Below are 8,726 nucleotides of genomic sequence, written 5' to 3' on the forward strand. Positions count from 1 at the left end.
GATTGATGACCCAAATATTGTATTGAACAGACAAGGTTTTACTATGAACAAAACTGACGAAAAGATGAGAATTGCAACAGAGAAATGGAATCTCTCTCTCTCCAAAATGGACATTCTAAACTTGAAAATTTCAAACAGGTTATTGAATGAGTTTAATAGAACACTAAACAAATGAGGAGACAGGATTAGCGAACCGAAAATCAGATCAATAGTAATTATCCGAATCTAAGCACAGAGAGACAGAGGAATTTAAAATAAAAAACCAGTGGGTAAGAATTGTGAAGAACACTGTCAAATGATCTAACATATGTATGTGAGGTCCTAGAGGAGAGAGAAAATGGGACAAAAGCCATAGTTGAATTTTCTAAATCTGATGAAAGACATCAATGCACAGATTTAAGAGTCTCTGCATCCCAAGCAGTAAAAATACCAGAAGTCAAGTCTAGATACATCACAGTCCAAATGCTGAAAACTAAAGATAGAAAAAAAATCTTTAAGGTAGGCAGAGGAATAAAAAACACATTAACTTCAAAGGAACAACAATTACCTTGATAGAAAACTTTTCAATAGAAACTCTGGAATCCACATGACAATGAAGTATGTTTAAGGTGCTAAAGGGAAAGAAAGAAGGAGAGGAAAAAGCCTACCAACCTAGAATTCTTAATCCAGTGAAAATATTCATTAGAAATGAAGGTAAAATAGACACTTGAAAACAAATAAAGATCTAGATAAATCATTGCCAGCAGACCTACAATTAAGAAGTACTAAAGAAAATTCTTCTGGCTGAAAGGAACAATCTGTGAAGGAAACAGGACTGAAGAAAGGGATGAGGAACACTGGAAAATGTGGCTGAATATAAAAGAGCATTGACTACTTAAACCAACAATAACAATGGTGTCTTGTAGGATTAAAAGCCTGTATAGAAATGAAATATATGACAGCAAAAGTACAGAGGGTAGAAGGGAGTAAATGAAGTTATACTGTCATAAGTTTCTTGAGTTATTCACGAAGAAGTAAAGTAGTAATTTATGGTAGATGTAAATAAATTAAGAATGCATAATGTAATTTCTAGAGTCATCACTAAAAATAAAACAAAACTAAAAATCTAGTAGAAGAGAGAAAATGGAACATTAAAATACTTCATTAACGGCAAAAGGAATTGGAAAAGGAAGAAAATATAACAAAGAACAGATGTGACAAGTAGAGAGTAAACAAATAGACCTAAATCCAACCATATCAGTAATTATCTTAAATGTAAATTGACTAAAAATTTCTATTAAATAGCAGAGATTGTTTTACTGGGTTAAAAATTAACACCTAACTTTATGGTTTTTAAAAGAACACACTTTAAATAAAAGGAAACATAATCAACATAGTATCAACATAATCAACTTGCTATATTAATACCAACAAAATAAATTTTGAGGCAAAAATATTACTTGAATAGTGGGAAACATTTCACGATTACAAAAGAGGAAATTTAACAGGAAGACATAACCATTCTTAATTGGAATGTATCTAATAGTAGGCTTAAAATATACAGCAAAAATCAAAAGAACCAAATAGAAAAGTCCGCGGTCAAAGCTGAAAATTTTAACACAACTCTTTCAATATTTTATAATACTAGCAGACAAGAAAATTAGTAAAAATTCTCAGAAAACTAGAAATAGAAGGCAAATTTCTTAATATAATAAAGAATATCTACAAAAAATCTACAGCTGTCATAATACTTGATGTTGCCAAATTGTATTATTTTCTAAGTTTGGGGAAAAGACTAGGATTTTAACTTGCACTACCTTCTATTCAACATTGTTTAGGAGATCCTAGTCAGGGCAAGAAGACAAGGAAAATAAACAGAATTGTATAAAGAATGGAAATAAAGAAGTTAAATTATATTTGCTGATGAAATAATTGTATACAGAGAAAATACAAACAAATTTACTAGGTATCTTATCTAATAAGTGAATTTACCAAGATCACCAGAAATAAAGTTGATAGAAAAAATTTTAATTGTATTTCTGTGTACTAGCAACAAACAATGGAAAATAAAATTAGAAAAATGTCATTTACAATAGTACACAAAATATCAAATGCCTGAAAATAAATTTAATGAATAGTTGCAAGACCTCTACACTGAAAACTATAAAATTTTGTTGAGAGATATTAAAAAGAAACTAAATAAATGAGAGATTTATTAATTCATTTACTGCAATATTCAATATTGTTAAGAGTACAATGATCTCAAATTGATCTGCAGATTCAGTTCTAATCAAAATCTCAGTAGATTTTTTTGTGTGTAAAAATTGACAAATTGTTTCTAACTATATATGGAAATGCAACGGATCTAGAGTAACCAAGCCAATCTTAATGAGAAAGTTTGATGATTTACTTTACCAGATTTCAAGATTTCCCATAAACCTACTATAATGTGTTTTATTATCATGAAGATAAATTGAACAGAATAGAGAGTCCAAAAGTAGATTCATATATATATGGGCATTTAAGACAGAATCAATAAATGCAATTCATGAGGAAAATGATGGTCTTTTCAATCAATGTTGTAGAGAAATATCCATATGGAACAATATGAAGCAGCCATACAAACTTGGGTGGAGGGCACACCATTGAAAGCTTAAACTATAAAGCATCTAAAAAACTAGTTCTCAGTTGAGGGCTTTTTGGCCCCAGGAGACATTTGACAAGGTGTTTGCTTGTAAGAACTGGGGAGGAGGCGCTACTGAAATCCAGAGGCCAGGATGCTTTTAAACATGTTACAATGCACAGGAGAGCCCCCCACAACACAGAATTATCCAGCCCCAATGTCAATACTACCAACGATGACAAACCTTGGTCTAGAAGAAAACATAGGAGAGTATCTTCATTATCTTAGGTAGGCAATGAATTGCTAAACAGATCATGAGAAGCACTATCCATAATAATAAGTGGATATTTGATTTTATTTGAAATAAAACCATTTTTTTCTAACAAAGAAAAGGAAGAGGCAAGTTACAGACTGGGAGAAGATACGTGTGATATATGTGTCTGACAAGGACTCTGGCGGGCAAACTCTAAAATAGTCCCCATAATCCCTGATATTCACACCCTTGTGTAATCCTCACCCCTTGAGTTTTGTTGGGACCTGTGGCTTGTTTCTAACCAATGGACTATAGCAAAGGTGATGGGATGCATGTGATTAGTGTATGTGATCATGTTGCATGGTCCTATAACATACATCTTGAGGAGACACTCTCCTCGCTTTGGGAGACAAGATGTCATGTTGAGAAAGCCCACATGGCGAGGAGGTAAGGGCAGCCTTGAGGAAACAGCCAGCAAGAAGCTGAGGCCCACACGCTGACAGCCCACAAGGATTTGAATGCTACCAACTGTAAGCTTGGAAGCAAATCCTCCCCCTTTGAAGCACAAATGAGACCATAGTGCTGACCAACGCCTTGACTGTGGCATTGTGGGAGACTCTGAAGTGGAAGGGCCCAGCTAAACCAGGCTCAGACTCTTGATCCACAGAAACTGTCAGGTAATGAATGGATGTCGTTTTATGCTACTAGGTTTGGGGTAATATTGCTATGCAGGAATAGATAATACAGATTCATAGCCAGGATGTCTCCTAAAAATCTGAGACAGACACAACACAATCAAAAATGTCTAAAATACTTGAAGGAGTACTTCACAGAAATTCAAATGGCTAATAAATACATGTATAGTTAAGTGTTCAATATCTTAATATCATGGAATCACAAATTACAACTACAATTAGATATACCACACACCTATAACAATGGCTAAAACTAAAAAGACTGACAATTCTGAGTGTTGATGAGGATGTGAAGCAATTATTGAATTCTTGTAAAGTATTGCGTAGAGTTTTAAATGACAGGCACTTTGGAAAATGATTCAGCAATTTTTACTAAAGCAAACCAAACATCTGCACCAGGGTTCAGCAAGCTATAGCCATGGGCCAAATCTAGCCCACCATCTCTTTTTGTAAGTAAAATTTTGTTTCACAAGCACACCCATTTGTTTATGTATTTTCTATGGCAGAGTTGATTAGTTATGGCAGAATGTGTTGCTTGCAAAGCCTAAAGCATTTATCGGCCCTTTACAGAAAAAGTTTGCTGACCACTGGTCTACACCATGTCTTAGCAACTCCTCTCCTAAATGCATAGTTCCACAAAATGAAATATTCAAGAGAGTCCAGAGAACTTTTATTGTAATAGCCCCACACTGGAAAAATCTAAATTTCCACCAGGAAGAAAATGGATACATTGTGATATATCCATACAATGGAATACTTCACAGCAATTAACAGGAGCAAACTATTGGTAGATGTAACATGAATGATTCTCACAGGTACCTTGAGCAAAAGAAGCCAGACACAAAAGAGAACATATTATATAGTTCTATTTACATGAAATTCAAGAACTGGTAAAAGCAATTGATAGAAGTTAGAATAATGGAAACTTCTGGTAGTGGAGTATAAACAGGGAAGCCACCTAAAGGAACTGGCTATGGTGTTGGAAATGTTCAATGTCTCGACCAGCGAGTATATGCAAGTAAGAAATCAAGTGGTACACTTTGTGTACTTTATTATGATGTCCCTCAATTAGAAAATATGTGTTTATTGTAGAATATCTGGAAAGTGTAGCAAAATTTAACAAAACATTAAAAAAATTAGGCATAATCCCAGTACTCAGAGGGCACCTACTCTTCACATCATTTTGCTTTACTTTCTTCAAGCCTTTCGTTTTGTTTTGTTTTTAATGGTTTCAAACCTACTGAAAAGTTGCAAGAACAAAACAGTGAACTTCCTCATTCCTTTTACCCAGATGCCTTCTTACCACGAGATATTTTGGCATGTACTTCTCCCAAACAAGAATACTCTCCTACATTGCTAACTGTGCAACCCTCTGAACATCAGGAAATCTACACGGTAGATTTCATGGTAGATGGTACAACATTACCATCCAGTCCATAACCCCATTCAGATTTCACCAACTGTCCCACCAGTCTCTTATTTTCCTTTCTAGTCCAGCATCCTATCTAAGAAAATGTGTTGTATTTAGTGGTCATGTCACATCAATTTCCTTCAATCTGGAACAGTTTATCAGTCTTTTCCCATCCTCATGTCCTTGCAAAGCTTAAAGAATACAGGCTGTCTGTAGCATGACCGCCAATCTGGGTTGGTCCTATGCTTCCTCCTGATCAGACTCAAGCCACGTATTTTTGGCAGAAAGAGCACAGAAGTGATGCTCTTCTCAATGCATTGTGTCAGGAAGCACACGACGTTGACTGGTCCCAATAAGATATTAATCATGATCACGTGGGCAAGTTAGTGTCTCCCAGCCCCAAGTAAAGCCAGCATTTCCCACTCTGTATTTGATCAGTGTTTTGCTGAGAGATGTTCAGAAATTATCCTGTTGCTCAAACCTCCATCCTCCAAACCTCACATCTGTTGACAACTCCTGCATCACTTGCTGCTGTGATGCTTGCCAAGTGGTGATTATTTTCATCATTCCTTCTACACATTTTGGTTGGCATTCTATTTTAAGTAAAAGTTTCCCTTCTCCCTTTTGTATTTGTTATTTATATTAATATGGAGTTAGGGGTCCTATTTTATTAAATGGGTTGTAATCCCATATTGTGTGCGTATTTCAAAACAGGGAGGTAGTTGTGAACTCAATCCATTTGGACAACTTGAAAAGGTGCAGTACTTTTCTTCATTTACCAGCGAAAGAAGTTAGAAAATAACTTAAAAAATAGCAAATGGCAAACAAATTTCCTTGAAAGTCGTAGTCACATTTTTGGTACATCCTAGAAAAGAGGGGCATGAAAGTTTCATCCACTTTCCTAAGTTTCCTCAAATACTGGACCCACTGAAGAGTGGAGAGAGAAGGCAACTTTCAAAAAAGAATATGTTATTAAATGAGACATTGACTATGCTGCTTCTTAATAGCACCAGATGGGGAATATGGTTTCCAAATTAGATCGAGGCAGTGGAATGAGCAATCAATCCAGCCTCCTCTGCCAAGGGCTGTCCACTGGTTAATTAAAAAACAAGACCAAATAAAAAATGCTTCATACATCCCCTCAAAGGGAAAAGCAAAAACAAAAAAAGCCCACTAATATGTCCCAAATTACTCTCCGTAGTATAACCAGGAAGCATTTTCAACAATTTGAGTCAAGAATTTATCTATCATGGAGTCACCACAAGTGTGCCTTCCTTTTAAACAAACAAAATTTCAAAGTAAACAAAACAAAAATCAGTACTGATCACTTCTCTTACAATGCACAGTTACTCAACATTAACTAGTATTTAAATTGAAGTAAGAAGGGAAGGGGGCCTTGTCTCAACAAGAGTACACATGGGTGGGTGCAGGACATTTGTCATCATTGCAAAAGTGAGTTTTAATTTTTAATCTTCAGTTTGATGTACACATTGCTTTTAGTAGCATGCCAACACCGTTGGACCAGAAAGGGCTCTGGAGGGATGTTCATGGCAGCGTACACCTGTCACTCTTCTGTTCTGGAGGCTACAGGGCAACTAATGAATAGCATTTTGTCAAATGCACTCTTCAGACCTTGCTGGATGAGTGCAAAGCACTCCATACTCTTGATAGCCTTTAGGCCATGGGCCTGCTTTTCAGCAGTCTTCAGGATGACAGGTTTTTGTTTGTTTTTAGCAAGTGTCTCAGTAGTAGAGGGATCATCTGGGGTCATGTTGGTCCCAACAGGCAAGAAAGGAGTCTTTGGACAGTGGTGTCACAAGTACCCACTTTTCATATTTTTGCATGAAGACAGAGGGCACTGAAAAACAGACTAGGGATGCTTCTGTTTGTGGACTGGTGAGAGGTCGTAATTTCATAATCTTGCCCCATAGTATTAAAAAGTCCGAGAGCATATGGCTCTCTACCAACACTTACTGTGCCTGCAGACCTGTAGGGTATGGCTGGCACATATTCAGAAGGGAATTTACTTGTTGAAAAGACTGTTGGATGACCCTTCCTACCAATGGCTCTTTCACAGACAACACAATTCTTTGCATTGCTAAAGTATTTTTCACCTAGTTTACTTTACAAATTCAGTATTGGCCTCAACTTCTCCACCAGGGCATTGGCAGCACTTGTGTGGGGTCTCTGCAGCTGCTAGACAGTGATGCCCATTATATATTTAGATGCTCAAATTGTTCTGGATTTGGCCAGTGGGGGCCCCTTCAAGCTGGTCTTATTCTTTTTGTTCTTGTAATTCTTTGAGCATTTTTGTATTTTCTGGCAAAAAAAGTTGTGCCCTTCCTGACCCAGTGATGGAATCAGCTATTTCTCTGAGGAGTTCTGGTTCCTTTTAGTGAAGGATGACATTTAAAAACCAAGTTTGATTTGAGTACTCAGCATGCTCATTGCTACTGGGCTGTCATTGCTTCTAGGCTCCGTCAACAGATGGAGCTGAAAATATTAATATACACACATATACAACATCTATAGCTATTTCTATATCTATCTGTGTATACATGTAGTGAAAGTTCCTGAGTTAATACCAATACATTTATTGCCAGTTCAATATTAAAGTTATTTCAAGTCTTTCCCTTTTCCATGTTGGTAAATCCCTTCTCAGATCTGATAAGAAGGTGTTTTCAACTGAGATTTAAGCTGGAGGTAGAAAAGTCAAAATTGCAAGCTTGGATATCAGAGATGCAATAAATATCACATGGAAAAAAATCATTATTGGCTTTCTGTAACTTGTTTCTGTAAAGGTCGCCTTCTCTAAGTGTAAGTACTTACTGAGACCACAATGACTCAGAGTTGCATTGTTTTACAGAATAAAGTGGGGTATGCTAGAACTTGGATGTGGGGCAGAGCTCGGCAATAGCATGCTGAGATCCAGGAGGTAATGAGACATAGCGGTGCCCCTGAGGAAGAGATTCTTCATACCCAATCTCCGGCCTAACCTGGAATGCTCTAGACTGCAGGCAGCTAGAAGAAGCATCTTGTTTCTAGCACTTTTGGGCATCATCCAGCATCTGGTAACTTGTTTCAAGGTCAGGTTTATCAGAGGTGCTTATTGGGGTGCATTTCCCCCTGCCCCAGTTCCCTCCATCCTTATAATGTTGGCTATTCAGGAAGTGCCAAAGCCTGAGCTCCTCTGACCTCTATGAGGAGCGTAATGGCCAGGGGTCAGAGTCCCTGGAGTCATGTTACAGAATCTAAGCTAGAGATAGAAGATGGTTAGCCTGTTGGTTGAACTTGGCCCACAGATACTTTGAGTCGTTAAAAATTATGTTTTCAAATAAAAATCCAGATTTCTGACTTTTCTTGAAAAATGTGAAGATCTGGCAACAAGGGGCCCATATTCCTGTGCACTGATACTCAGGTAGAAGTTTAGGAGGGGCGAGTATCCTCCAGGGATCCTGTTGATGGCTGCCTGCCCTACTCATTGGCATTCACTATGCAATAGCCTTCCCTGGAGTTGGAATTGTCATTGGAAAAGCCTCATCAGAGGACATGGGATTTTCTTTTGCAGTGTATTTGCTTTGATCCCGCAATCACTTCTTTTATTTCAGGGCTGGCTCAGGACCACCAGTCTCCTTGGAAGCAGAAGTCCAGCAACGCAGGTAGAGGCCAATTCTTGGCTAGTCAGTGGAGATGAAGCAGAGTAAGATGGCAGCCTATACCAAGACTGGACTTCAAATTCATTGAGACAAAAGTAGGAAAAAATCC

General features: G+C 37.2%; 1 pseudogene; it reads right to left on the reverse strand.

Moving 5' to 3' along the window:
- Positions 1 to 6,506: 6,506 nt before the first annotated feature.
- LOC111768536 (cell division control protein 42 homolog) lies at positions 6,507 to 8,202 on the reverse strand (annotated as a pseudogene).
- Positions 8,203 to 8,726: the final 524 nt, after the last annotated feature.

The sequence above is a fragment of the Equus caballus genome, chromosome 17, assembly GCF_041296265.1.
Source record: "Equus caballus isolate H_3958 breed thoroughbred chromosome 17, TB-T2T, whole genome shotgun sequence".
Lineage (NCBI taxonomy): Eukaryota > Metazoa > Chordata > Mammalia > Perissodactyla > Equidae > Equus > Equus caballus.